The following is a 4,746-nucleotide window of genomic DNA, read 5'->3' as shown; positions in this document are numbered from 1 at the left end:
TGGTCGCAGGAGATTTTAACGCGCCCCACACCACATGGGGATACGCTATTTCCAGTGCTCGTGGTGCATGTGTGCTGGACACATTTATGGACGCCCAATTCACTCTGCTTAATAATGTGTCAGTGCCTACTCGTCGGCGAGACCACCCTTGCGCGCCGCCACACTCACCGGACTTATCTTGGTGGCTAGGAAGGACGACCGTCTCGTGGTCATGTGAACCCGACTGCTGGGGTAGCGACCATCATCCGATTCACCTTGGCTTACCTTCGGGCGGAACAGGCCGCCTCCGCCGACTATGTCGAGTGGTGGACTGGGATCGATACAGGGCGGTATCAGAAAGCAATGTATCCAACTTCATGGTGGACCCATCCCATTGTCTTAAGGCGGCATTAGTTGAGGCGACACGTACGTCGTGGGTTGATGAATCGCGAACCGCTCCTGATTTGCAACTTCTGCGTCTCTGGGCGTCACGCCGCCAAGCAGAACTTGCATCAGAACGTGACCCAACATCAAATACCCTCCGCTTAGAGGCACAACGCCTTACTGCAGTAGCTCGGCGCCATGAACACCGCTTAGAACATGGCCGCTGGATGGACTGGTGCTCTTCTCTCGGACCTTCGTCGTCCAATGCCTCCATTTGGCGCACCTTCCGAGTAATGGAACGTGGTCGGCGCCCTCCAGAGCCCGCAGCCTGCGCCCTGTTAGCATCGGGCCTGTTACGTTTCGCCTACGACGCGCGATATGGCCGGCGCGGATGCAACGGACGTCGGGGCTTCGTTTAAAGCGTCGGACATTTTGGCCCGTTCGGAGCGGCCGCGACGCATCCCCGCCGAGTGCGTCCCGGCATGTTCAGTGCCACGTGTCTTTGTGTGTGCGTGTGTGTGTGTGTGCGTGCCCACGCTTGTCAAAGCGCGGCAGCCCGGGAGAGGAGCTCCCCCAGTGTGAAGCGAGGAGGTCTGACCGGCGCCGGCCCGGCTGATGCGTCACCTCCTTGTCTCTACATGTCTCTCAGTCCGTCCGTGCCTCGCTGTCACGTGGTGTCATCCCGTGACCTTCCTTCTTGCCCTCGACGCCAAGAGTATAAGAGCAGCTGCCCCCGGACGCCAGGAGAGAGGCTCCGATTTCTTCTGTTGAGTACCGTGCTCTCCCGTCTCTCCACTTCGGTCGACCTGACCGGCCGCTCTTTTGCGATGCTAGAATAAACAAGTTGTTCTGTTAGCAGTCGACTCATGCTTTGCCGGGACCTTCGGATGCTTCCAGTGTGCCCCAGGCCGCCAGGCCAACGCTACCCTTGGGGCTTGCGACCCAGTTGCAATAACGGGCGTCAGCACTGAGGTTCCAACAGCTGGTGGCAGCGCTGAGATTCCAACAGCCGGTGCCATCGGTGCGGTCATAACAGCTGGTTGCCAGCGGTGAGATCGCGACAACGGAGGCCAGCAGCGAAGATATGCGGTTGACTGTATGCTGAGCAGCACAACGACCATCCGGGAGCAGTGCAACGAGCCCTGTGTGATGACTGGTTGCCTGCAGCGGAACGACTGCGCTGAATTCTTGGTTGCGAGGTTTGGTGAGTGCGGGACTTTCTTCTTCTGAGTTTTGCCAGGCTTTTGTTAGTGTCAGAAACAGAGCTGGTAATTGGGGTTGTCGTTGCTGCCGGGTTAGTTGCGGCAAGACAATAGTAGGCAGTAGAGAAAGCAGCATTCAGAGCAGCCATGGATTATGTAGAAAGTATTATGTACCGGAAGTATGTAGACCGCAGGGGAGTGGAGTTCGATCAGATGATCGTGCCTCAGTGCTACCGTCAGGATCTGTTGCGCTTGTCGCATGGGGGTTCGTGGTCCGGACACCTAGGAGAAAAGAAAACTAAGGACCGTCTCTTGCAAGAGTACTATTGGCCAGGGTGTTTTCGGGACGCAGACCACTTTGTGAAGACATGTGACACCTGTCAGCGGGTGGGCAAACCAGGGGACAAATCGAAGGCGCCGTTGAAGTTGGTACCTATCATTACGGAGCCTTTCAGACGGCTCGGTATTGATACAGTGGGACTTCTGCCGGTAACAGCCATGGGGTACAGACACAATTTGACTGTGATCTGCCCAGCGACAAAGTTCCCTGAAGCAGTGCCGCTTAAAGAACTCAGCTCAGTTGAGATAGTCAATGCACTATTGTCCATATTTGCGCAAGTTGGTTTTCCTGCGGAAATCCAATCCGATCAGGGCACAGTGTTTACTAGCGCTTTGACGACAAGTTTTCTTGAAAGGTGTAGGGTGAAGCTGTTACACAGCTCAGTGTACCACCCACAGTCGAATTCCATTGAGAAGCTCCTCTCCGTCATGAAGCGCGTGTTGAGAGCATTGTGGTTTGAACAACAAACTGACTGGGAGCTGTTTCTGCCTGGGGTGATGTTTGCATTAAGGACCGCGCCGCATGCCGCTACGGGGTGTTCGCCAGCTGAGCTCGTGTACGGTCGCTCGCTGCGATCTCCGCTACGCATGCTTCGAAACGGATCACTGCCCTCTCCAAAGGCTGCAGACTATCTGTTTCACAAATGGCCGCCTCCTGCGCTGGAGCCTCGCTTTGCAACAACATTCCTTTGAGGTGCGTTACAAAAAGGGGAGTCTCAACGGTAACGCCGATGGCTTAAGTCGAAGCCCCTAACGTGGGAATCAGCCTCAAAATTGTTTCTTATTGATGTTTTTCTTCCTGAGGCAATATTTTTAATATATTGCTTTTGTGTAGTGTTTCAAAGTGATGATGTGCTTTCTAGTGCAAATTTCCGATTTGTGGACGCGTTCTGAGTGCTGCTAGACTACTGTAAGGAACTAGGCAGTAGTATAAAAGGGGAAAGAGCCTGGCATGGCTTAGTGAGGGTTGTGCCGTGCTTGCTGACTGAGCGGCTGAGTTTCGGCGTAGTTCTAACGCTTGCTGGGAACGAGAGGAAAATGAGAACTCTCCCGAAGTCACTTTTCAGTGTCCTGTGTGAACCTGAACGTGAGAACGAGGCCTTCTCGGTGCGCTGCGCTCAAGAAACGCCGAGGGACGACCGACTTCGGTTATGAGCATCATCGAGCGACATCCCTCCGGACAGCGGATGCAGTCCCCTGACCTTCGGGATCTCCTTCCCCCGGCGGGGCGGTCTGTTACGTTTCGCCTACGACGCGCGATATGGCCGGCGCGGATGCAACGGACGTCGGGGCTTCGTTTAAAGCGTCGGACATTTTGGCCCGTTCGGAGCGGCCGCGACGCATCCCCGCCGAGCGCGTCCCGGCATGTTCAGTGCCACGTGTCTTTGTGTGTGCGTGTGTGTGTGTGTGTGCCCACGCTTGTCAAAGCGCGGCAGCCCGGGAGAGGAGCTCCCCCAGTGTGAAGCGAGGAGGTCTGACCGGCGCCGGCCCGGCTGATGCGTCACCTCCTTGTCTCTACATGTCTCTCAGTCCGTCCGTGCCTCGCTGTCACGTGGTGTCATCCCGTGACCTTCCTTCTTGCCCTCGACGCCAAGAGTATAAGAGCAGCTGCCTCCGGACGCCAGGAGAGAGGCTCCGATTTCTTCTGTTGAGTACCGTGCTCTCCCGTCTCTCCACTTCGGTCGACCTGACCGGCCGCTCTTTTGCGATGCTAGAATAAACAAGTTGTTCTGTTAGCAGTCGACTCATGCTTTGCCGGGACCTTCGGATGCTTCCAGTGTGCCCCAGGCCGCCAGGCCAACGCTACCCTTGGGGCTTGCGACCCAGTTGCAATAACGGGCGTCAGCACTGAGGTTCCAACAGGCCAGACACCAGCAGTATTCGCAGAAACTGTCGCCCACACCTTTTTTCCGTTTTTGGACACAGCACCGCCTGCCTTCGTTGTTCAAAACTGCCTTCCCGCGGACGCAGGCACGCCGCCTACGCTCTCTGACATCGAGGGTATACAAGCTGCCTTCACTATGGCGGAATTTCTAGCGGCAATCGACCTGTCGAAGCCATGCAAGGCACCAGGACCAGATGGCATACCGTATGAACTTTATAAAAACACGGAAGGCAAGGTTCTCGAAGTGCTGTTGGGGGCCATAAACTAAGCTTGGGCTACAGGAGTCATTCCCGATTCTTGGCGGCATGCAGAAATGGTCCCTATTCCCAAACCCGAAAAACCCCAAGATAATATCGCTCATATGCGACCAACAGCACTAACCTCAACGTTAGGCAAGCTGATGGAGCGTATGCTCGCGACACGTATTACATGGCGGCTCGAGCGGTACTCATGGTATCATCCTGGCCAAATCGGGTTCCGTGCTCATCTAGGCGCAGAGGATGGCCTTCCGTACCTATCTTCTATGGTTCTCATCGGAGGCCGCTCCCGAAGAATTCACACGATTCTGGCAATGGATATTCGTAAAGCATACGACCATGTGAGTCACGAAGCAATTGTCGGAATTCTCCATTGGCTTCAATTCCCTAGCCGCGTCTGCACATTCGTCGAAGCCTTCCTGTGCGCTCGCACCTTCTCCATTCGCCTGGCTGGCCAAGCAGTAGGTCAGTTCGCCGCACATCGGGGTGTCCCACAAGGATCTGTGCTCGCACTAGTCTTTTTCAATATTGCTCTCCTTCCACTAGCCTGGAAGCTAGCCACGATGCATAACGCACAGTACATAATGCACGCAAACGACATCACTGTCTGGTCAGTTGATCCTGAAATCTGCCACCAAGAACAAGCGCTCCAAGAGGCCCTAAACATGACGCACAACTGGTGTTCTCAGATAGGCCTTGA

This window comes from Dermacentor albipictus, chromosome 5, assembly GCF_038994185.2.
Source record: "Dermacentor albipictus isolate Rhodes 1998 colony chromosome 5, USDA_Dalb.pri_finalv2, whole genome shotgun sequence".
NCBI lineage: Eukaryota > Metazoa > Arthropoda > Arachnida > Ixodida > Ixodidae > Dermacentor > Dermacentor albipictus.
This window is presented reverse-complemented; position numbering follows the sequence as displayed.